Consider the following 26773-nt stretch of genomic DNA (forward strand, 5'->3'; position numbering starts at 1 on the left):
CCTACCCGACACACACTGACCTACCCGACACACACTGACCTACCCGACACACACTGACCTACCCGACACACACTGACCTACCTGACCGTCATACACTGACCTACCTGACCGTCATACACTGACCTACCCGACACACACTGACCTACCTGACTGACACACACTGACCTACCTGACTGACACACACTGACCTACCTGACATACACTGACCTACCTGACCATCATACACTGACCTACCCGACACACACTGACCTACCTGACCTACATACACTGACCTACCTGACCTACATACACTGACCTACCTGACCTACATACACTGACTTACCTGACTGTCATACACTGACTTACCTGACCGTCATACACTGACCTACCTGACCGTCATACACTGACCTACCTGACCGTCATACACTGACCTACCTGACCGTCATACACTGACCTACCTGACCGTCATACACTGACCTACCTGACCGTCATACACTGACCTACCCGACACACACTGACCTACATACACTGACCTACCTAACCGTCATACACTGACCTACCTGACTGACACACACTGACCTACCTGACATACTGACCTACACTGACCTACACACACTGACCTACCTGACCATCATACACTGACCTACCTGACACACACTGACCTACCTGACATACACTGACCTACCCGGCACACACTGACCTACCTGACCATCATACACTGACCTACCCGACACACACTGACCTACCTGACCTACATACCCTGACCCACACTGACCTACCCGACACACACTGACCTGCCTGACCGTCATACACTGACCTGCCTGACCGTCATACACTGACCTGCCTGACCGTCATACACTGACCTGCCTGACCGTCATACACTGACCTGCCTGACCGTCATACACTGACCTACCCGACCCACACTGAACTACATACACTGACCTACATACACTGACCTACCTGAGCCACACTGACCTACATACACTGACCTGGTACCTGACATACACACACTGACTGACTGACCTACCTGACCAGAAGGAAACAGACTTCAGACTTCATGTGTCCAGGTCCTGCAGCAGCAGCTCAGCCGTGGTGCTGGTGTGTGAGGCAGCCAGAGTAGAGGAGGAGAGCCGCCTGCCCGAGCGCCGATCGATCCCGCCTTCTTCCTGTTCCAGTCACAGCACGCTGATAGGTGGAGTGCAGGCTCTGGGAGACACTGGGGATGATGCTCAGGGTGGCGGTGTCTTCTCTCTCTCCCTCCTGGGCTCTTCCTGGCTGCCCAGGTATCCCCATCCCTGCTGCTCTGCACTGACGCTGCCACCGGAGGGACGCTCAAGTCGCAGGCCCCATGAGCACTATCGCGGAGGAGGAGGAAGTGCAATCCTCCTCCGCTTTGACTGCTGGGTAGTGTGGGCAGTGACGTCACTGGTTGCTAGCCGCTAGGCGGCTATAGCAACCAGTGACCAAAAGTAGAGTCAGGCGGGGGCGGAGCTGGAGCCGGAGCCAGCGCTACCACGGCTCAGTCCGCCCCTGTCCCCTGCATTCTGGACCGGGACAAGAGACTCGGGGCTATTGGTCCCAGGCTCGGGGCTGTAGCCCCAATAGCCACCCCCTGGCGACGCCTCTGCCAGTAGTTATTAAAGTGGAGTTCCACCCACTTTTACAACTCTTCAGCATCCCTCATTAAACTGTGCACTGTAAACGAATTGGATATTTTTTTTTTTTTTTTTCCCAGCACCTACTGTATATCTGCTGTATTCATTTTTCACTTCCTCTTCCCTGGCAGTGGCCCATCGCATCATTTCCTGTTTGCAATGCCTTCTGGGAAGGGGCGGCAACTTCCTCTGACACTGCCGTTGCTATGGAAACCTGACCTTAAACCTATTACTCTGCTTGTGTTGCACTGAGCGTGTGTGAGATCTGCAAGGATGAGATCCAGGAAGAAATACAGTCTGGCTTCAGATGCCCACACTTAAGATGGCCACGGCCTGCTGTAAGTTTTTAAAATAACAAACTACTGCTATAAACTAACAAAACAGACCTTAGTTTACAGACTAACTTTACTAGAATACATTAAGCTTGTGTATTATAGGGGTATTTTTATTTAAAAAGTATAATTTTGGCCGGAACACCACTTTAAAGATATTCTCAATTTCCTTATACTGGTAGTGAAAGTTGGATATGAAACCCCATTGATGTTGGTCAGAAGATGATTGAACATCCTTCTTGATTAAACATTGGGTTCTAGGTATATTAGCTACCTCATTGATTGTTTTGTATAAGAACATCCTCTCTCTATCCTTTTTGTATAAATTTCTCTTTTAGCACATTTGCTTGTACTTGGAAATAATCTTTTTTAGTGCAGTTTTGTCTCACTCTAAGCATCTGTCCCTTGGGGATATTTCTAATCCACGCCAGGTGATGTCCACCTTTAATAGATGGATAACTATTGCGATCCGTGGACTTAAAATAAACCCTAGTACTTAGTTCATTCATTAGTGTTCCTGTCAATAGTAACTTCCAAAAAATTGACTGTTGTTGACATTATTGTTAAGATGAAAGAGAAATTCCATCGCAGATTCCCTCGTATGCGAACACACCAGGACAACCGCACTGGCAAATGCTAGGATATCGGTGTGTCATAGGAGAACCATTCGGCCCATTTGAGAATCTAGAAATGTTAAAATATAAACTGTAACGTATACTTATTGAAAAGAACCCCAAAGTAGACGCCCACTGACATCTACAATGTGAACAAATTATTCCAGTATTTGACAGTGCGGTTGTCCTGGTGTGTTCCATACTGACTTGAAATTATTTTTGGGGTAAGAAGTAGCTATGGCTGATCCGAAACAATTTGTGTTTTTTTTTTTTTTTCTTTTTTTTTTCTTATTGTTCTTTTTCATAAATTGTTTATACTATAAGGTTCTATGTAGGACCCGTTATTTTGTTTGCCTTATGTATATGTTTATGTATTGCAGTGATTACTCTGTACACAGACAATCATGCATCTCCTGAAGAAGCTATATACTCTAGCAAAACATATTGAGAATAATGTTTTTGTACAGTAATACACAGGGCTTTTTTTTTTAGACAATAGGTGTAGGAACTCCCCTTTTCCGAGTCACTCCTTTTCCCCGCCCCCTACCCACCTCCGAGCACCGTCCCTTGGTTCCATCCCTAACCCACCTCCCAGTACCACCCCTTTTAGACAATATAGAACCAAGTATCATTTTGTGGTGCTAAGTAATTTTGTATGGAATTTGGTATTGATATCAAGAAAAGCAGTAAAATAGATCACCTTCATCCAGCAACAATAGGTCCCCCTAACAATGTACCACCCACAACAACAGACTCCCGGCAGCATCAACAGATCACCACACAGCCAGCATTAATAGACTCTGGCAGCCAACAATAGAGCCCTCCCCAAACATTAGATCTCCTTCAGCAACATAATACCCACCCCTGGCAACAATAGGTCCCCCACCAGCAACAATAGACCCCCCTGCAAAAATAGATCCCCCAGCAGTGAGCATCAATACCCTGCAGCACACCCCAGCACCCCTTGCCATTACTTAGTCAGTCAGTCCAGGAGGTGCCGGAACTGCGTTCCCCCACGTTCCCACTGAAAAAAAAAGCCCTGGTAATACATCATATCCTTGAATAATTTGGTCTGATCTTAATGTTTATCCGTAGGATTGCTATACTTTTTTAACCTATGTACAATAAAACCTTTTTATTATACATGTTAGTTTCATTTGTTTTGGCAACTTAAAAGTCCCCTCTCTCCCAATTCCATTTCTTCCTGATAACGGAACTTCTTATGGCTTTCTTTCAACGATGCCTTTCTTCTTGCCACTCTTCCATAAAGACCAGATTTGTGGAGTGCGCGACTAAAGCCTCATACACACTTTTAGATTTCTGCAGATTTTTGTCTTCAGATTTACCAAAACATGTAGTGCAAGGGCCTGCCTGATTGCATACAAACTTAAACTCTTAAGGTTTGACCTCATATTATATGGTTTTGGTAAATCTGTAGACAAAAATCTGCTGAAAATCTAATAGTGTGTATGGAGATTAATAGTTGTCCTGTTGACAGATTCTCCCACCTGAACTGGGGATCTCTGCAGCTCTTCCAGAGTTACCATGGGACTCTTGGCTGCTTCTCCGAATAATGCTCTCCTTGCCCAGGCCTGTAAGTTTAGGTGGACGGCCATGCCTTGCTAGGTTTGCAGTTGTGCCGTACTCTTTCCATTTTCAGGTGATGGATTGAACAGTGCTCTGTTAGATGTTCAAAGCTTGGGATATTTTTTTAAACCTAACTCTGATTAAACCTCTTAACAACTTTATCCATGACTTGTCTGATGTGTTCCTTGGCCTTCATGATGCTGTTTGTTCACTAAGGTTCTCTAACAAACCTCTGAGGGCTTCACAGAACAGCTGTATTTATACTAAGATGAAATTACACACAGGTGGTCTCTATGTACTAATTCGGTGACTCCTGTAGGCAATTGGTTCCACTAGATTTTAGTTAGTGGTATCAGAGTAAAGGTGGCTGAATACACATGCACGCCACACTTCTCACATATTTATTTGTAAAAACGTTTGAAAACCATTTATCATTTTCCTTTCACTTCACAATTATATGCCACGTTGTGTTGGTCTATCACATAAAATCCCAATAAAATACATTTATATTTTTAGTTGTAATAATGACAAATGGAGGAAAACCTCAATGGGTATTAATACTTTTTCAAGGCACTTTGTACCAATGAAACACAGAAATGTGTGCCAGCCTAGGGAAATTTGTTACCACAAATGTAGGGAGGCACAAGCCATGATGGCCCAAGACATATCCTGGCAGGAAAGCCACTACATCAGAAGCTCCCAGTTACACTATTGGCTGGAGTTTGTATAAGTAAGAGGAGGCCAATAGTGTGCTGAAAATGGACCTCCTTTTACATGACTTGAAATAAACAGCTTTACTTCTAATTCTTTACTAGAGACAGTAAATAACACGGGCAGTAAGTTGATAAATTGTTCTAAAACAGGCTGAAACTGTACGTCTTTCTTTTAGAACTCCAACACTGTTCGCGAAATGTGACCTGAGAGCTGTGGATGCGTGGGAGTAAATAAAATGTCTAGCAGAGTGAGATTGAATCAGGCTCAGTTTATTTCTGACAACAGTCCTCCTAGTATTCAGTTTCATTCAAGCAAGTTCCTTTTCAGCGGCAGATTTCTGCTACCCAGATATAACTGTTGGCCCTTTCGCTGGAGTTAAAGCATTGCTCATATGAAAAAAGAAAAACATGTTACTAAGTTGTTGCAAAGGCTATGGGCAACTAGGAAATCTTTTTGGTTTCTGTGCAATCAGTCCTTCCATTAGTGCACTCTATGCTAATTGGTTTTATAACATAATAGGTAATAGGCCGAATGGATCAGACAGGGAGTAACTGTAATTTGAAGTTTAATAAACTAAACAGGTTCAGGATTACAAAAACTGCAAAATAATGAAAAACAGGTTCAGGGTGGCAAAAAACATGCATGTACAGTAGAAGCAGATTATGAAAGCTGCACAAACATGAACTCTTCACAGCAATGTTTCTGTGGTTCAATCAGGGTAACATGTTGAGGCATAGCATAGTCTATATAAAACTCTACAACCCTGGTACCCGACCTGTGACCCTAGAGCAGCATGCAGCACTTTTGCACTTATTGCTCTGTCCTTGGACTCCAACAGCCAGTATTTTGAGCATTCTTTTGTAAAGGTGCAGTAATGCTGCTATGCAATGTCCTCAGTTGTTAAGGGTCTCCTGAAGAATATTTACAGCATTCAGCTACACCTATAGGATGTCCTGAGTTTCTGATCATCTACAACAGTATGTTGGAAGTATCTGACAATTGTCTGTAGCAATACATACTGATACTGAATATTATGGGCAGCTCTCTGGGGATGTTGGGGTATGCATTTTAGGCCCTGTCCAGAAATTCAAGATTATGACCAGGGCTTCAGGAACAGTTATAATAGGTGAGTATTATCCTGCAGATGATGTTCCAAGCCTTGTACCGGATTTCCAATCCTCTTATGTCAAACTGGTCCAATAAACTGTCAAAATCACCAACTGTGTGTCTTCTCCTTTATTCACCTTTGCTTCCCAAATATCTTCACATGTGAAACCCAAAAGAAACTCATAAAGTGTAGTATTTTATAAAGAAACAGAAACAAACGTATCTCTATTGTGCTAACATGTGAATATACCAACATCAGTGCACCATCAGTGATAAAGCGCTCCACACGCCACTTGTCCAGCATCTTACCAAATATTTAAATTAAAACCGCATATCATTCCATTCCAAGTAGGTCAGTGGATAAACAACCTTTATGCTATGTACACACGATAGGATTTTCTGACAACAAATGTTCGATTTGAGCTTGTTGTCGGAAATTCCGACCATGTGTAGGCTCCATCGGACATTTGTTGTCGGAATTTCCGACAACAAAAATTTGAGAGCTGATTCAAAATCCGTTGCCGGAAATTCCGATCGTGTGTACACAATTCCGATGCACAAAATTACATGCATGCTCGGAATCAAGCAGAAGAGCCACACTGGCTATTGAACTTAATTTTTCTCGGCTCGTCGTACATGTTGAATGTTACCACGTTCTTGACGTTCGGAATTACCAACATTTGTGCGACCGTGTGTATGCAAGACAAGTTTCAGCCAACATCCGTCTGAAATAAATCCACGGTTTTGTTGTCAGAAAATCCTATCGTGTGTGCATAGCATTAGTGTTTCTCCTCTTGATGTAATGTGTGGGATCATTCCTTTATTGTAATGCAGTGATTTAAACAATTATAATTTTGGCCACTTCTGAAGATGTTGCATAACTCCACCAAAGTAGCTCAAAAGAAAAATACTCAAAATAAAAGTAATACTGTAAAGATTAACACTACAAACCATATGAATATGTAGCGCTCCCCGTGAGGGCTGCTAAAAGATGCTTGACCCCAGTGGTTGCCCTGACCTTGAAAGTCTCCCGACCTCTCTGACACTCTGGGTTCAGACATTTCTGGATGAAACAATGCAGACACCAGATTATAATGCAGTAAGCAAGTAATTCTTTACTTAAAGAGGTTGTAAACCTCTGAAAAAAATCCACCCCAAAAAAAAAAAAGGAAACCTGCAAGACAAAGGCATAATGAGCTAGTATGCATCGCATACTAGCTCATTATAAAGTACTTACCTTAAAATGAAGCTGTTGTAGTGGTCCCTGCACACCACTGTCATGACATCTTTCTGGGTTTGTGGGCTCCAGTGCTGTGATTGGCTGGAGCCGTGATGACGCCACTCCCGTGCATGAGCACAGGAGCTGCCGTTCACGGCACGGGCTCCGAAGGAACGGCACCCGTGGGCCGTTCCTTCAGAGTGCATGCGCCAGTGATGTCACTGCATGCACTAGAAATATCTCCTAAACTGTACAGGTTTAGGAGATATTTTCAATACCTATAGGTTGTCAGGAACCATGAAACAGACGGAGACAGAAAATGCAGTAAAAATCACACCTTTTAATAAAATGGTAAAAACTGGTAAACATAGTCAAAACATAGCTAGGATTCGGTATCCATATTGGGTAGTCAGAACAAGTCAGGAAGCCAGAGATCAGCGTAGTCAGAGGCAGCAGACAGGATCAGGAACCAGAAGGGATGTCAACCAGGCAAGTCTTCAACAGGAACACAGCAGAGTCTCTAGATATGTTGACCAAGGTGAAGGTAATTGAAATGAACCAGGCAGTTTAAATAGCCAGAAGGGGCTTGCTGTGGGCTTGACTAACAAGCAGCAGATGATCAACAGTCACTGTGGAATGATGAGTACTGGCAATTAACCGACAGCTGAGCACAGAGTAGGAAGGGCTGAGAGCCCAGCCCTGACAGTACACCCTCCTCAACGACTCCTTCCCCTTCGGAAGACCAGCAGGCTTGAGGGAAAAATGTCTATGGAAAGCACCCAAGAAGACCCAAGAACGTTCCTCCGGACCGTACCCTTTCCAATGAACCAGGTACTGTATGCACCTACGGGAGTCAATGATCGATTGTAACTTATTCACCTCATGGTTCTCAACCCGCACTGGGTGAGTATGTGGTACCAGGGTGGTGAAGCGGTTGCACACCAAAGGAGATATGAAAAACATTAGAAATATGCATGTTAGAAGAAAGATCGAATGCGTAAGCCACTGGGTTGATCCTCCGTAAAATACAGAAAGGCCCAATAAATCGTGGTGCCAGTTTCAGTGAGGGAACGCGGAGTTGGAGGTTATGAGATGACAGCCAGACCCTCTCCCCAACCTGGTAGGAAGGCACAGGTAGGCGTAAGTGGTCAGCACGGAGTCTACCTCTCACTGGTACGTCGCAAGGACCTGCACCCAAGTGGAATGAAGATCGCGGAGGTGCTCCTCTAACACAGGAATTCTTTGAGGAACTACATAAATGGGGATGATCGGGAAGCGCCGTTGACGGCACTATTGTGAGCAAACTTCGCCCAAGGTAGGAGGTCTGACCAGTTGTTATGGTGATCAGAAATATAGCAGCATAGAAACTGCTCTAAGGCTTGATTGGCTCGTTCTGCGGACCCATTGGACTGCGGGTGATACGCAGAGGAGAAGGAAAGCTGAATTCCTAACTGTGCACAAAAGCTCGCCAAAACCTGGAGACAAACTGGCTACCCCTGTCAGAGATGATAACCTTGGGTAGCCCATGTAACTGATAAATCTTCCGAGTAAAAATGGATGCCAGTTCTTTGGATGTGGGCAACTTCTTTAGTGAAATACAGCGTGACATTTTCAAGAACTGGTCAACCACCATAAGAATAACTGTGTTGTCCTGGGAGTTGGGTAACTCCACAATAAAATCCATAGACAGGTGGGTCCAAGGCCTCTCTCCATTTGGTATTGGTTGTAGGAGGCCCACTGGAAGGTGTCGTGGTGTCTTACTCTGTGCATACATGGAACAAGCAGCTACAAAGTAGGTTACATCAGCGCAGAGATCAGGCCACTAGAATTGTTGAGAAATAGCCCAAATTTGTTAATTCTTTCCTGGGTGGCCAACCACCTTGGGAGAATGGTAAGTCTGGAGGAAAGCAGTGTGGAGATTCTCAGGGACAAAGCAGCAGTCACCAGGTTTCTCAGGAGGAGAGCGGCATGAATTGTCACCCAAAGGTGAGATGAGACTAGTGCGTACAGTAGCCAGAAGGCGATCAGGAGGTATTACAGGAACAGACACCGACTCAATCTTAGAAGCGGAGGAAAACTGTTGTGACGATAAGTCAGCCCTTACATTCTTAACCACTTCACCCCCAGTAGGATTTACCCCCTTCCTGACCAGAGCACTTTTTGCAATACAGCACTGCGTCGCTGACTGACAATTGCGTGGCCGTGTGACGTTGCACCCAAACAAAGTTAAAGCGGGGGTCCACCTATCTATCGTTTTTTTTTTTTTTTTTTTAGTTCATTCACAAACTTTTCTTCTCAGCATTACATACTCACATATTGTGTGTAATATGTCCGCCTGTGTCAGATTTCCTCGGAAAGAATAACTTATATTATTCACTGCAGGCGGTTTCCATCTTCATTGTGGGCATTTGAAGCCCACAAGCATTTATTTCCTGGATGCGGTGAATGCTGTGCTCCCAGCATTCACTGCTCGTTCTCGCACATGCTCAGTGGCATCCTGGGAAGCCTGAGACTAGCTCCCAGGAGACTGTGCGGAGTCTGGGGGAGGCTAGAAACACACCTACTCCCACGGGAGGAGAACCAGGAAGTGCAAAGAAGAATAGAAAAATAAAAGGTAATTACGGCAATTTAAATTTTTTTAAACGGCATGTCAGCATCTAGGCAAGGAAGAGAATACGTTCAGATATTGTTCAAAATTTGGGTGGAACCCCGCTTTAACGTCCTTTTTTTCCCACAAATAGAGCTTTCTTTTGGTGGTATTTGATCACCTCTGCGTTTTTTTATTTTTTGCGCTATAAACAAAAAAAGAGCGACAATTTTTATAAAAAAAAGCATTATTTTTAACTTTTTGCTATAATAAATGTCCCCCCAAAAAACTAATTTCTTTAGGCATTTTTATTATTCATTTTTTTTATTAGTAATTGCGGGGATCTGATTTTTATCGTGACTGCGACATTATGGCGGACACATCGGACACTTTTGACACTATTTTGGGACCATTGTCATATATACAGCGAGCAGTGCTAAAAAAATGCACTGATTACGGTGTAACTGACACTGGCAGGGAAGGGGTTAAACACTAGGGGGCGATCAGGGGGTTAAGTGTGTCCTAGGGAGTGATTCTAACTAGGGGGGGGATGGGCTACCACTGACATGACAACGATCACTGCTCCCGATTGACAGGGAGCAGCAGATTCCTGTCATGTCACTAGGCAGAACAGGAAAATGCCTTGTTTACATCGGCATCACCCCGTTCTGCCGCTCCGTGACACGTTCGCGGGCCCCCGGGAGACATAGAGTCCGCGGGACCTGCGGCACAGTCACGGAGTACGCGGCGGGCCCGTCCCCCCCCCCCCCTGCTGGTGGCGCGCGCGCTCACAATGCCACGATTTAAAGGGGCGTACCTGTACATCCATTTGCCCAGCTGTGCCATTGTGCCGACGTACATCGTCGTGCGCTAGTCAGCATGTGGTTAATACCGGGTAAAAAATGAGACTGTAATTGAAGCTTGACAGAAAAAGAGCCCACCGTGCTCTTCTGGGAGATAAGCGTTTAGCCTCAGACAAGAATGTGAGATTCTTATGGTCAGTCAAAATGAGGACCGGCACAGTGGTACCTTCGAGGAGATGCCTCCATTCTGTAAGAGCTAAAATGATAGCTAACAATTCTCTGCCCCCAATCTCGTAATTGCATTCTGCAGGAGACAATTTCTTAGAAAAGTAGCCACAAGAATGCATACCGCTCTGAGGTAGGACGTTGAGACAGAAGGGTGACGGAGGCAAAAGTTAGACTGCAAAGCTCAGAGCCAAACGTACAGGAGGCTTCTGCAAGCGTTCCTTAAAAGAAGGTCTCTCGGGGGCTGAAGTCAATCAGAATGTCAATCGGGCTGCTATCTCATCTTTGATGTTATCTGAGACACCATGAGAAAAAGCAGCCACAAGGGCCTCATTATGCCAAGCGACCTTTGCTGCCAAAGTACGAAATGTAATAATAGGCAAACAGTTCTCATACTTTGTTTGATGGACATGAGGCTCATGGCAGCAGAAGTGGAGTGTGCGGGAACGTCAAATACATACATAAACTAAAGGAAGCCACAAACCCTGGGTAACTCAGGACAATGGGTTTTTGCATCTCCCATAGAGGGTTTGCCCAGGCCAAGGCTCTATCAGAAAGCAAAGACATGATGAAGCATACTTTGCTTTTGTCTGTGGGGAACGCCTCGGGCAGAAACTCAAAGTATATCCCAACTTGGTTCAGAAACCTTCTTCATTGAACTGGATCGCCCCCCAAATCGCTGGGGAAGAGGAGCAGAACCAGACATACCTCTTACAGAGGTAATATTCGAGGCAGGTGCCTGCACAGAAACTGGAGCAGTAGCGGGGACGACTTGCAACACAGGTTGTACTAGAACAGCCACAGTGGGAGGATCCAGGTGAGCAGTGCGAATCAGGAGCGTCTAATGCTATGGCAAACTGATCAATGCGATGATCCTGCTCATTCAACCTGGAAAAAATATTACCACTAGGTGGATTGCCTGCATCATCTGAATTCATGGCCTTCGCCTTCTGTCAGGAACCATGAAACAGACGGAGACAGAAAATGCTGTAAAATTCACACCTTTTAATAAAATGGTAAAAATGGTACAACTGGTAAAACTATTTAAAACATAAGCCACAGTTCGGTAGCCAAATCAGGTAGTCAGACGAAGCCAGAAAATCAGGAAGCCAGAGATCAGCGTAGTCAGAGGCAGAAGACAGGATCAGGAACCTGAAGGGACATCAGCCAGGCAAGTCTTCAACAGGAACACAGCAGAGAGTCTTAATGAAATGAACCAGGCAGTTTAAATAGCCAGAAAGGGCTGGCTGTGGGCTTGACTGATGAGCAGGAGATGATCAACAGGTGAGCCACTCTGGAACGATGGATACTGGCAATTAACAGACAGCTGAGCAACCTGAGCACAGAGAAGGAAGGGCTGAGAGCCCAGCCCTGACATAGGTAAGCTTTATTATAGGCTTACCTATAGGTAAAAGTTTGCAGATGAAGTTTACTTCCTCTTTAATGTTTTGCAATAATCAAACCAATAAGGTATAGCATAGGCACACGTGAAATTATTACATTTAGTACAATAAACAGAATAATTGCGGGCATAGAATATCAAAGAGGAAAAGCAACAGCAACTTGTAACCTAAAATGGGCCTATGACCACAGGTAAGGAAAAGGGAAGGAAAATGACCAGTTTGGTGTCAGACTACTTCCTTCTTCCCATGGTGCCACAACCCCACAATAAACACAGATGTTTACAATACTTCACAGGTTATACACAAACTACAGAACACTGATCTCTAAAAGAAAGAGTTCCTTGAAGATATGAGCTAAATCGTACCCACTGTCCTGGGGGGGGGGGGATGCAGTCCTTTAGATGCAGCTGTGCTGTTTCTTTAGCTAGCTCAAAATAATGTTGTAACAGCAAGTGTACTGTCTCCTTAAGCAGGCTTTAACCGATTGCCGACCGCTGCACACAGATGTCTGTCGGCAGAATGGCACAGACAGGCAAATGGGCGTACCTCTACGTCCCTTTTAAATTTGCCGCCTATCGGGTGCATGCCGCACACCGCAGGAGCATGGCCACGGGTCCCGGGAACTCAGTGTTCACCGGTGGCCCGCGATTGTGGTGTGGAGAGGTAGAACAGGGAGATACCTATGTAAGCAAGGCATTTCCCCGTTCTGCCTAGTGACATGACAGGGAGCTACTGCTCCCTGTCATTGGGAGCAGTGATCGCTGTCATGTCAATGGAAGCCCATCCCCCCCACAGAACACCTCCCTAGGACACACTTAACCCCTTGATCGCCCCCTAGTGTTTAACCCCTTCCCTGTCGTCATTTACACAGTAATCAGTGCATTTTTATAGCACTGATCGCTGCAAAAATGACAATGGTCCCAAAATGGTGTCAATAGTGTCCGATGTGTCCGCCATAATGTCGTAGTCAAGATAAAAATCGCAGATCGCCGCCATTACTAATAAAATAAAAAAAAAAAAAAAAAATTAATAATAAAAATGCTATAAATCTATCCCCTATTTTGTAGACGCTATAACTTTTGCACAAACCATTCAATATATAGTTATTGCGATTTTTTTTTTTTTTTTTTTTTTTTTTACCAAAATTGGCCTAAACTGAGAAAAAAAAAGTTTTTTTTTATATATTTTGTGGGGATATTTATTATAGCAAAAAGTAAAAAATATTGCTTTTTTTTCAAAATTGCCGCTATTTTTTTGTTTGTAGCGCAGAAAATAAAAACCACAGAGGTGATCAAATACCACCAAAAGAAAGCTCTATTTGTGGGGAAAAAAGGACGTCAACTTTGTTTGGGTGCAACGTCGCACGACCGCGCAATTGTCAGTTAAAGCGACGCAGTGCCGAATCGCAAAAAGTGCTCTGGTCAGGAGGGGGGTAAATCCTTCCGGGGCTGAAGTGGTTAAAAGGAGAAGGAACGTAAATGGGACTCCTTGTGAGGCTTTTAAAGAGAGAAGCAAGTAAATGTGTCTCTTGGGGTGCAAATAAGGTGGGCTTCTGTCCATTGACCAATCCGATCGACACCAGGCTTGTCGGAATGGCGGGAAGATCCCGAAGCAGGATCCTGCAGATGCTGTGATCTGGAAGAGGAATGCTCAACTGCACACCCTGCACTCCACACTCCTACCGCAGGTTCCCCTTGCTGCCTAGGCCACCGCATCTACATGTACTCCTCCGACCGTCACGATCATTGCTTTCTGGGTGTAGGCCGAAGTCTCGAGAGCAATTCCGTCCCAACACTATATATCACCTCTCCCAGCATTCTGTTCTTTCGCTTCAGCCAGCTGCAACTTGTATTCCATAGCAACCCGACTTCAGTGCAACACCTGCCTCTTTGGACCACATGTCCCAAGAATCTTTGCCCCACACTCCGGTCTTATTCGCTCTGCATTTAAGGAGTGACAACATAGAGTCCTGGCTGAGCACTAGGGGAAGGGACCCCACTGCAACAAGTGCCGCAGAGTGTCTTCTGATAATGCAGATCATTTTTGCCAGCTCCTGGCTACATGCCCCCCCACTTGAATTCTTTGGTCCTCCAAAGAGGTGGAAGCTGCACAAGATACTAGCTACCAGTAGTTAGTAATAGGGCTAACACAGGAATTATACCAACATCAACCATAACTTAAAGTTAACAGGTATTGACACACACTTGGATTTTGTAGAAACCATTTATAAACATTTTCTCTTAACTCATAATCAGATTGCTTAAAGGCCAGGGCAGGACCCCGCTACCCAATGGGCAGGACCCCGCTACCCAATGGACAGTAGCGGGGTCTTGCATGGGGTTCTGTCTTTGAGTGGTGAGTATCAGTTCATCTTTCTCCTAGGACAGGGGTCTTTAAACTATGGCCCTCCAGTTGTTCAGGAACTACAATTCCCGTCATATCTGTGAATGTCAGTTTTAAAATGCCTCATGGGACGTGTAGTTCCGCAACTGTTGGAGGGCCATAGTTTGAAGATCCCTGTCCTAGGACGTCATACGTTAGTCTCTTGGAAGGGTTTTACATTTCGTCTGGGTCTAATGAGCAAAAAATCTTCAGACACAGACGTAGAGTCTATGCCCAGGTTCTCAGCATTGGTAAAGCTGGGTGGTTCCAAGGAGGAACTAGCATGGTCTAACTCAAGCAGAGGGAGACCTGCTACTTCAGTATTAGTAGGTGTAAGTGCATGGCTTTCAAGAGGTTCCATCTCTGATGATATGGCTCTTGCTTCAGGGGGACAGTCTGTTTCAGGTAGTAGTAGGTCTTTGTCCCTGAAGCTGAACAGATCTCTAACGCTTCCTTCAGTGGACGGGCTGATGTTTTCGATCTTGCTTTCAGTAACCCTCTCAGGGGAAGACAAAATCTCCACTTCTGACCTGGAAGGACTTTCCCTCTTTTTCAGTGGTGCAAGGTCCGGAGTTTGCTTCTGATGTTCCAGAACCAGTGAGGTACTGTTTCTTCCTCTTCACTGTCTTCATCTTCCACCGTCAAAGGTGGGCTTGAACACCGCCGACGCAACCAGGTTTTGGGAGATGTCAGTTTACTACTCAGGGGAGTTGTTTTTGATGCCACATCTTCAGAGGGCCCTTTCCCTTCAGGGTGGATTTGAAACACCGGTATACCAGGAAGCTGCTTACAGACAATGATTGCTTTTGAAGTCTCTGCCTGGGTCGGAGTGTACCCGTATGGGTAGGCCATAATGCACGAAGAACTTCTCAACCAACACCTTTGCCATCGTGGTGGTTTGCTTATCCTTGGTGGGGTAAGCTTGGGCTTATTGGGTGAAGTGATCAGTCACAACTAGAACATTGCTTCTGCCACCCGCATCAGGCTCCAGGCATAGAAAGCCGATGCAAACTCACTCCATGGGCCCTTGACTTTGCAGATGTCACATGGGGGCAGCTTTCACTGATAGTCTTTCTTTGGATACACGGTAGACAAGAATGACAGTAGCATTCTACCTCTGCTCTCATATTAGGCCAATAGAACCTATCTCTGACTAACCAGAAAGTTCTATCTGGGCCTAAGTTCATTATGTTCATTATGTGGTGCCGCCCCCCTATCCAAGGCCAGAGGCTCTAATAGGCTTCAAAAAAGGGTGGCTTTGGGGCGCATAGAATGCGAACGGAGCCCACCAGGTGTGTTACAACAGTGAATGAATATTCGCTGTTGTAACATGGTTCCTCCTCCCAGCCAATCAGGAAGCGGGTTTTGAGACCTGTCACCTGATTGGCTGAAGGGACAGGCCATCCTATTGGACGCCTAGGAAGAGGGGGAGGAGATGCATGGCCGCCGAGATGGAGGAATGGATGGGATCCTGCTGTCGCTGCCTGCTGCCCAATACCCGTCACCTAGATGGGGTAAGACAGCAAGCGGGTGGGGGGGCTGGAGGGTTTGAGGTGCCACCGGGTGGGGTGTTTGATGCCCCCCCCCAATAAAAAACACCAGCCATCACCTGCTCCCACCATATTTAGCCGGTGTTTCTCTGGGAGGAATAACTCCCACTTTTCTTCCTCAGAAGGTCCTCTCCTGTATAACAGTCCATCCCTTATCTGTAGTCAGTTCCATTCCCTGTGTACTGTCTTGAAACCCACGATGGTACTCTTTAGCAATATACCAGGATTTTGTTTGGCCAATGTTTCTGTAGCCAGGTAACAAAACAAATCTTTACTCTGGTCCGCTATCAGGTCTTTCTTGGTTAATTGAGGAAGCTCCTCATTCCTCACTTTTGTCAAGTTGCAGTAGCACCTCGGTATCCCCCAAGGGTAAACTCCTATGGACTTGACTCCAAAGGCCCCCTTCATGCTCTAGGCAGTGTCCTGACACAGAGCTCGCACACCTTCAGCTGTCACATACAGTATATGAGGTGCTTCAAAAACAAAAGTTGTGAAAAAGTCTTATAGCCTGAGTTGAAAAGCATGTCCTATGCCAGCATACTACGGAGAAGCACACTTTTTCTCTGTTTGGAAGCAATTACTTTTCTGTAAAGGTCTGATGCCTGCAGTATGTGAGGTCGAAGCATACAGACTAGGACCTTTTCCCCTTTTAAAAGAAAACACCTGATATTAGGTGCAAAAAGTACCTGTAAAGATAAGTTAGATGTATACCCATCTTTAGCATCACTTGGGAATGATGCCACCATCTGTCCGGGAAGTATCCTAAGGGAAGCAGAGCAGGCAAAATCTCACAAGGAGACACTCCAGTTTATAGCAAAAGTGTCTTCTCGCAAGATTTTGGCTGCTCTGTGTTCATCAGGATCTCACTGGAAGGATTGTGACATCCTCACTAGGCAGACAGAGAAAGACGAGATTAAAGTGTTTGTAAAGTCACATTGTGACTTTACTGGTATCCCCTCTGGATTATGTGGGCACTAACTATAGTGCATGTGTTTTTTTTTTTTTTTTTTTTTTTTAATTAAAAGGCTAAATACCTTTTCTCACATTGCAGCCTTGCGGTCATGTGATCCCCTTCCGCTCTTCTTCCCCGATCTATGGAGAGCAGTGGAAGGGGCTGAGATTCCCCTGTGACATCATCCGGCCAGCAGAGGGAAGTCACGTCACCTTTTCCCACAGCAGCAGTGTGGGAAAAGGTATTTAGCCCTTTCATTTAAAAACACACACACACACACACACACACACACACACACACACACACACACACTATAGTTAATGCCTGCATAATCCAGAGGGAAAACAAGTATTTTTGCTGCATATTACAACCAAATTGTGGCGGGACGGGCAGGGAGGAGAGCCACTCTCACACTGACAGGCAGGAAAGGAGGGGGAGAGGGGAAAGACTCACAGCAGAGAGCGGGATGAGAGAGGCACGTAAACTGCCCATGGTATCATGGCTCAGCAGCCATGATTACCGTGGTCAGCGCAGACAGGGGGACACAGGAACAAGCAGGATCAACCAAGTATATTACGACATAGGTGGGATACTGTTTTCAGGTGCTTTACACCTACAAAGGCATTGTACAAAGTTCCTGTTGTTTTCCATTTGCTCCGGCTGCCATTGTTACAAGTTGCAAAATCTGGGAAAAGTTATCTCTTGCAAATCACATCTGACATGTCCAGTGCCACCTGTGCTGCTGCTTGAGCTTCCTACATATTCTCCAAAAAAGTACTGTAGGGAAGTGCCAATTCCTAGCCACACCTGATAAGGACGAGGTAGATGGGCAAACGATCTGCAGCCAGGTGAGTAGCTATCCTCTAAACTGGCATATGTACAGTTGAGCAAGAGCATAATAGTGCACAGCTTCTCCAAAAGACCCAGCTACTGTGGAGAGCCCTACACTAATTGCTACAAGAATGCTCCATTTCCAGTGGGGTAGAACTTTGTCCTTGGATTCCTCTAGCTGTTTGCCTGTGTTACCACAGCTGCCCTGAACTTCACTGAAAGGGATGCTGTTTATGAGCATAGTTGCAAGTAGCTAAAACTGTTTAACTGAAAATGATTCTCTGTTATAATATGTTACCCTGATTAAACCATATAGACATTGCTTTACAGATTGTGAATAGTCCATGCCTGTGCAGCTTTCATAATCTGTTTAGTATTATTCTGAAGAGTATGCATGCTTGTAAGGGACCTGTATTGGACAGCAGCTTGCTCCAAGATGACCCAGGTCCTGCCCCACTTCTTCTCTTGGTAGGACATTCACATACACCATATTGTGTCACTCACTTTACTGGCCTGAGACCCACCTTCTTACATATTAAATAAAGCATGTCTACTCAAGATGCTTTTGGATGGTTTACTGAGGAATGTTACATAGTACAAGTATTCTAGTCCAAATACCAATTTATTGAACAGTGTCTTTACAGTGCAGAACACAGTTCCTCCATTACATGCCCTCCTGTATAGTAGTCTCTACAGTGTGGGGAACTTTACTGCAGTTATCACACACCCATTAACTCCAGCCATCTCTGTACTCATCCATGAGTCCACCAGCAGTGGGTCCCCATCTATGAAATCTCTTCTGATGCAAGCCCAAAAGGGCTACTCAACATCCAGCTACAGACCTGCTAATCAAAGGTCAGGGGTAGCTACATCTTTCTGCTTCCTTCGACTTGAGCCCTCCATTATAGCGTCCATTATAGCGTCTGCCAGTTCAGCCCTGCAGAGGGCTCTCTTTCACTCTCTGCACTCTCTCTCCTATATGGAGATGCTCAAGGGTGTCCTGTTCCCATACCCAAACTCTTGGGCCCCACCTACATCAGCTAATAATAAGGGGCACCAACTCCACCCACTGACATCACCAGGGGAAGGGCATTACCAAAAGACCACTACACCCCTCACCTGCCAAAATACTATTTTCCATTCTCGCTTTTAATTTTGCACCTGTTTAGTAAACTGCATGTTACAGTTACTCTGATTACTTGACCTATTCACCTACATTGATAAAGTATTACAGTGTACCCATTTCATTTATAACTATCAGTAATTAGCACCTTGGCTGGAGAATGCAATTAAATATTACCTTACTATTGGTGCCAAACACAAGGACATCCCCTACCTTTTCTAACTATCTGCCAACTTGGATCAGTTTGAGAGAGAGAGAGAAGTGTGGGTCAGATACTACGTCAGGGATACTGAATCTTTGGAGCTCCTCTGATGTTTCTTGAAGCCATAAAACGTATTTGGCACCTTCAGTAGTGGGCTTTCTTTAACACGTAGCTGTCATCGCCTTTTAGGAAACAGACAGTGGAAATGATTAGAGTTTCTCTTCACAGGTCTGCTTTGGAACTAAATAAAAAGGTCAGGTTAGTAGCATATTGCTAAGGAATGGGCTGTCTACTGAAACTGCAGGCCTGTTTTCACTCTCTTCCCATAACAACCAACCGGATTTTCTCTATCATTTTCTAGTGCTGATTAGAGAATTGAACAAAGAACCTGGTTGGTTGCAATTTGAAAGAGAATACAAGAGCCACTGGTTTTATCTGTACAATATATGACATCATTTTGGATTGAGAAAAAGGACTATATAATTGTATGCTGCTTCCATAGTCATATACACAGTAGTAGCCAGCAAGCTCCCAGGCATGTTTATTGAACAATCAGATTGTACAACGTATGGGTCTCTTTCAGAAGGGCAGTCAGGGGGCTGGGGATTTACGGCCCTGGCATTTTTAACTCAGAGTTTAAAGCTTAATAAGTGGCACCGCTTGTCAAACTCACCTATTGCGTTCAATGGGGCCATTCTGCAACTGTGTACAATGCATGTGATTGTGGAGTGGTAGAGAGGCATTATAGGGTTAAACAAGGCAGTGTGGAGGCAACATTATGCCTCCTTACTGCCTGTCAAATGCCCTCTGAAAAGAGTTCCCTCTTTACTTCTCATTTTTCAGAGGGCGAGCAGAGGTGTCTGTGTGACGACCGTACAGTGACAGTCCCGATGCTGAAAAGCTGATGCGATCCCAGTGTGGCGATAGGTGTCACTGCTGTGCTGAACTAATGTTCAGAGTCCTGCAGCAGTGGGCCAGCAATCTGTCTCTGCAGGAGAACGGCAGTCCCCCTGCATTCAGCTCTGAATCACACGCCAAGAGAGTGAGCCAGTCTTCTACTGTAGAATATATCTTCTTTCATAGCATCCTTCTCCTTTGGCTCTCTTGTGGTTGTAGTTTGATCAGCACTCAAGAACACAGTGTATAGTGAGAGAGGGACTACAGGTCCCAAGATCCTCTGCTGCCAGATGGAAAGAGCTTAGCTCTGCAAAAGGGAAATGATGTAGCTGTCCCAAAGTTGGGCATGAGGGGGAAAAAGCGTACTCATATTCCCACTGGAAAGTGTCTGTTGTATAGAGCGATGTCATAACCAGCACTTGGCTACATCGTGCACAATAAAGACCACACCTGGCCAAGTGTGTTTTGTGGATTGTGGAAACAGGGCTGGGCTGACAGAGTCAAAATAGGCCACTGTGTGAAAATAAGAAAAGTGTAAGCCAGTTTTCAACACAGATGTGTTTGAGCTTGAAAATTCGGTTTTGGGGGCACTGCAGCAGTATGTAAACACCTGAAAGTGCATTCAGACATCTCTAGATACCTCCTCCTTAATCTTTTTATACTTGCCAAAGTTTGTTTCTAGAGCGGTATACTGTCAATAAATATGTTACCCTATGTTCACACTTCCGCATTTTGTACAGGCTGTGTTTGCAAGGGCATAAATTAATGGTGCTGTGTGCTGAGATAAGTGGGGCTGCCATTCGCAGCCCTGCGCGTCTCTTAAGAGCAGCGCGATTTTGTTGTGGGTGCGAGAACAGATGCAATACCTGCAACCGGAATGCACTCATTGCACAGTGAGGGCTGGTGTGGACCTAGCCTTGACCTTCACCTTTGATGGGTTACTACGTGGACCATATTGCATACAAAGTGTAACAATAAATTCATACATTTACTGTATTTCTAAATGTCTAGCACTAAACAGTAAGAATACATTGAGGATGAAAAATTCAGCTTTATATCACATATACAGTAAGATTTAAACTTGTTTGAAGGGTTCAATTCTGTTCTGGCTCCATAGAAGAAAAGTCCTTAGTCAGAATATCATTTGAACTAAACGATTTACAGTTGCATAATGCTTATGCGTGATATGAAATCTATAGGTATGCAGCTGAGGACTTTATTAGCACCAGGGAATAGCTGGGCTGTCCTCAGGTTTCAGACACATTAGGAGACAAACCTGTCTCTTCCACAGGGATCTCCCCACAGCAGTATCTCAGCAAATATGGAGCGTATAATGTATGCTTTGCTTACTCCTTGTAACGAGCGTATATTAAAAGGTCAGCCCAACCAACATTGATCTTTCAAACTTGATTCTAGCCATTACTTTTTTCAGTTTTGAATAACATGAGGTTAGAAATGCTGTAGAAAGCGTATTACTGTGAGTTCATAAGGGTGTATTTTTATCAATATATACAGTATGCTTGTGACGCCAGCACCAGGAATTGAAAGAACAGGGCTGACTGGGACATGAAGACACAGACAGCAAGAAAAACCTCACTGAGATTTTACTCTTTCCCCACTCAAAAAAAAAAAAAAAAAAAAGGTGTTCACTTCTACCTATGCATTGATTGGAGAAGTTTCCCATCACTTCCAGTTCCTGTAGTGGTGACGCTGACAGCAATATAGTATCTACACTTAAAAATAGCAGGAGCTGGGCTTTCAGATATTAGAATATAACAGAGAGTTAAAGTGATACTAAAGATAAAAAAATTTAAAAAATGTCATACTTAACTGCTCAGTGCACAAATATATAATTTTAACAAAGTCTGCTGCCTCAGTTTTTATGATGGCAATTTGCATATATTCCAGAATGTTATGAAGAGTGATCAGATAAATTGCAATGAATTGCAAAGTCCCTCTTTGCCATGAAAATGAACTTAATCCTATAAAAAACATTTCCACTGCATTTGTGAAGAAGGCTTCAGGGCGCCCAAGAAAGTCCAGCAAGTGCCAGGACCGTCTACTACAGTTGATTCAGCTGTGGGATCAGGGCACCACCAGTGCAGAGCTTGCTCAGGAATGTTACGCGTGTGTGCATAAGAAAGGAGGCAATTTAAGGCTGTGTTGCAACTACAGGGAATTGAACCAGAAGTCCATCCCTGACCGCCATCCAATCCCTAGGATTCAAGACATGCTGGACAGTCTAGGAGGAAGTTCATGGTTTTCTGTGCTAGACCAAGGGAAAGCCTACCATCAAGGATTTGTGGAAGAATCCAGTCGACCACTGATTGCCTTCATCACACCTTGGGGTCTGTATGAGTGGATCCGAATATCCTTTGGCCTTAGATCTGCACCAGCTGAATTTCAGCGCAGCATGGAAACCTGTTTAATGGGACTGAGGGATGAGATCTGTCTGCTGTACCTAGATGACAACCTGGTTCACAGCAGATTATTCCAAGAACATGTGGAACATGTCCGGTTGGTACTGCAATGGTATCAGCAACATGGAGTCAAGTTAACAGCGAGCAAGTGTGAACTCTTCCGAAACAAAGTCAGATTCTTGGGCAAGATCAAGTCCAAAGATGGCCATTCCATGGATCCAGCAGACACTGCGCCGGTGCTGACCTTGAAGAACAACCAGCCAAAGACTGTTGGAGAATAGGGATGGGCTTTCTGTTCGGGTCGAGCATGAGTTCGACTCGAACTATGGCTGTTCGCCCGTTCGTCGAAAACTGAACATTATGGGCCATTCGCTCCAAATTGGAGCGGCGTGTAACGGCCCATAATGCACTGCAGGAGCGCAGTGCATTGCTGTATGATGATTGGCCAAAGCATGCAACATGACCTGCATGCTTTGGCTAATCCCAGCGCCCTCAGCTAGAGAGCCATAATTGGCCAAAGGCAGGGTGCCTTTTGCCAATCATGGCTCAGGGGGAGACAAGTCAACGCCCCACACTATATAAGGCTACCTGCACGTCGGCCCGTGTAGTGTGTTGTTGGCATGGATGGAGAGAGAGTGTCATTTAGATTAGGCAGGCAGGTTATTCAGTTAGCTGCAGTGTAATATATAAATATATATATATATATATATATATATATATATATATATATATATATATATATATATATATAATCTCTCTATCCACTGCATACAGTTTAGCTATATCTGACTGCAGGCCGTTCCTGGTGTACTCTTTCTAACATACTTCAGGCAGGCAGGTTATTCAGCTAGCTGCAGTGTATTTAATATATATATATATATATATATATATATATATATATATAACGCAGTTCCACCACCTCTGGCTCAGACCCTTGGGGGGGGGGGGGGGGCTGCTCAGCACAATCACTTGTAAACACAGAAGTCCGGTTTCTGTGTTTACAAGTGACAGCTCTGCACTCTGTGTGTAACCCCCCTGCACTCTGCACTCTGTATGTAATGCAATCCTGGTATTTAATGCCCCTTTAAGACCCTCCTACTGTTCGTGAAATTTGACTGACCACACCCACGATTTGATGTGTCGTGGTTGAGTTCCAGCACCTACACCTATTGTTTGAGAAAAAAAGTCCTGTGTGTGTATGTATGTATATATATGTGTGTGTGTGTGTGTGTGTGTGTGTGTATATGTATGTATGTATATATATAATATTTTATATTTATTATCCACTGTATCCAGTTTAGCTATATCTGACTGCAGGCCGTTCCTGGTGTACTTTTTCTAATATACTTCAGGCGGTGTACATAGTATACAGTACTGTGCACCCATAGTGCAGTTGCTACTACTTTTCTGGTGGTGTACACAATACATACAGTGCACCCATAGTTGCTATTAGACTTCTGGTGGTGTACACAATACCGTAGACCCCTAGTGCAGTTACTACTACTTTTCTGGTGGTGTACACAATACAGTACACCCATAGTTATTACACTTCTGTTGGTGTACACAGTACCATGCACCCGAAGTGCAGTTGCTAGTGCTACTACTTTTCTGGTGGTGTACACAATACATACAATGCACCCATAGTTGTTGTTAAACTTCTGTTGGTGTACACTGTACCGTGAGCCCTTAGTGCAGTTGCTACTACTTTCCTGGTGGTGTACACAGTACACCCATAGTTATTACACTTCTGTTGGTGTACACAGTACCGTGCACCCCTAGTGCAGTTGCTACTACTTTTCTGGTGGTGTACACAGTACACAATACGGTGTAGTGTGGCTTTGCTAAACAAAATTTACAGCATGTCCAGAAGGCCACCAAGGAGACGCAGATGCTCACAGGCCACTAAAAAAGGGCAAGCAGGCTCTGTGTCTACAGTCGACAGTGCTGGTCGTTGACACGGTGCATCCTCAGCACGTGACCGTGGGGCACGCTTGCCCTTTTTTTCTGCAGCTGGCCGTGATATTGAGCCACAACATGCAGAAGAGTTGGTGGATTGGATAACAAAGCCCTCCTCATCCTCCTCATCTTCTGTCACCCAGGCTCAGAGTAGTTTGCCTGCCAATGCAGCTGCCAAAGCGGCCTATTCCATCGGCTCCATGTCAACAGTCACTCCTTCCCTAGCCCCACCATCATGCACGAAGGAGTCCCCCGAACTATTCGACCACAGTGTCGGGTACATGCTGCAGGAGGATGCGCAGCGATTTGAAGGCTCCGATGATGGTATCCAGGTTGAGGAAGGGAGTAACGTGAGTCTAGAGAGAGGGGGTGCCCAAGAAGGTCAAACTGGCAGTCATGTTCCCCGAGCTGCAGCATACTGCAAAGTTTGCTCCAGTGACGAGGAGGGAGGGGATAATGAGGTCACTGACTCTACTTGGGTGCCTGATAGAAGGGAGGCGGAGGAGGCACATCTCCAATGAAGCAGGATGCCCTCCAGGGGGCAGCTTAAGGGCAGCCACCCTATTGCATCATACCGCAGAGCTAAGCAGGTGCAGGACGCTGCTGACTCCCCACATATTTTGAAAAGTTCTTTGGTGTGGGCCTTTTTTGACACGTGTGCAGCAGATCGCACCATTGCTATTTGCAACATATGTCTGAAGCATATCAAGCGTGGCCAAAACAGCAGCCGCTTGGGCACCACATGCTTGACCAGACATTTGACGACCTCCCATGCAGTCCATTGGCAACAGCACTTAAAAGACCCACATCAAAGAACAAGGCGGACCTCTCCTTGCTCCTCATCAGCTGGGATCTCCAACCCCACTATACCTCCAGTCCTCTCAGAAACCTGCACTGAGAGGAATGAAGGTATAGAAATAGGCATCCCAAGTACTTGCCAATCTGCTAGCGGTATACCAACATCGGATTTTAGCAGGCAAATTTCCCTACCCCAGTTGCTAAACCTTTGAAAGAAATTTGGTCCCAGACATCCACATGCTCATTGTCCGAATGCTAGCTTGGCCAAAGTGCTAGCATGGCAACTGCTGCCTTTTCAGCTGGTAGACTCTGCCCCCTTTCGTGAATTTGTGGAATGTGGCAGGTTCCCAAACGCCATTTCTTTTCACGGAAGGCCATTCTGGCTCTCTACTAGCATGTGGAAGGCAATGTCTTGGCCTTGTTGGACAGGGCAGTCAGCAGTAAGTTGCATATTACTGCTGACTCGTGGTCCAGCAGGCATGGACAGGGACATTACCTTTCTTTCACGGCGCACTGGGTAACTCTGCTGGCAGCTGGGAAGGATGCAGGACAGGGTTCAGTATTGTTGGAGCTTGTTCCGCCACCACGCCTCCAAAATGCTAGTGGTGATTCTGCCACAGCTTTCTCCTCCACCCCCTTCTCTTGTTCTTCCTCTATGGCCTCTTCCTCTACAGATTTGTCCTCTGAACCAGCGGTGCTCTGTAGGCGTTCAAGGGACTACGCAAGCACAAAAAGATGCCATGCGGTGCTTGAGTTGGTCTGCTAAGGGGACAGGAGCCACACTGGGGCAAAGATTCTGTCAGCTCTGCGGGGGCAGGCTCAGAGGTGGCAGGAATGGTTGTATGCGACAATGGCACCACCCTCCTCTCCGCCCTCCGACAGGGACACTTGACCCACGTTCCCTGTTTGGCTCACATCCTGAATTTGGTGGTGCAGCGGTTCTTGAGCAGGTACCCGGGCTTACAGGATCTCCTGAGGCAGGCCAGGAAAGTCGGTGGTCATTTCCGCTGGTTATATAATGCCAGTGCTCGGCTGGCTGACATTCAAAGAGAATGCAACCTGCCCAAGAACCGCCTCATTTGTGACATGCCCACCAGGTGGAACTCAACATTGGCAATGCTGCAGCGGCTGCACATGCAGCAGAGGGCCATCAATGAGTACCTGTGTGAGTATAGCACCAGGACAGGGTCAGGGGAGCTTGGCTTTTTTTTCTCCCCGCCAGTGGCTACTGATCAAGGATGCATGCACTGTTCTGTCACCATGTTAGGAGGCCACGAGGCTGGTGAGCAGTGACAGTGCACTGATCAGTGATACTGTCCCTCTTGTCTTCCTGTTGGAGCACATGCTTTGTGGAATAATGGACAGGGCACTTGAGGCAGCGGGAGGAAGAGGAGGACTTCCTTACCTCTCAAGGTCCCCTTTATCCAGATACTAGTA

This window comes from Aquarana catesbeiana, linkage group LG06, assembly GCF_042186555.1.
Source record: "Aquarana catesbeiana isolate 2022-GZ linkage group LG06, ASM4218655v1, whole genome shotgun sequence".
Taxonomy (NCBI): domain Eukaryota; kingdom Metazoa; phylum Chordata; class Amphibia; order Anura; family Ranidae; genus Aquarana; species Aquarana catesbeiana.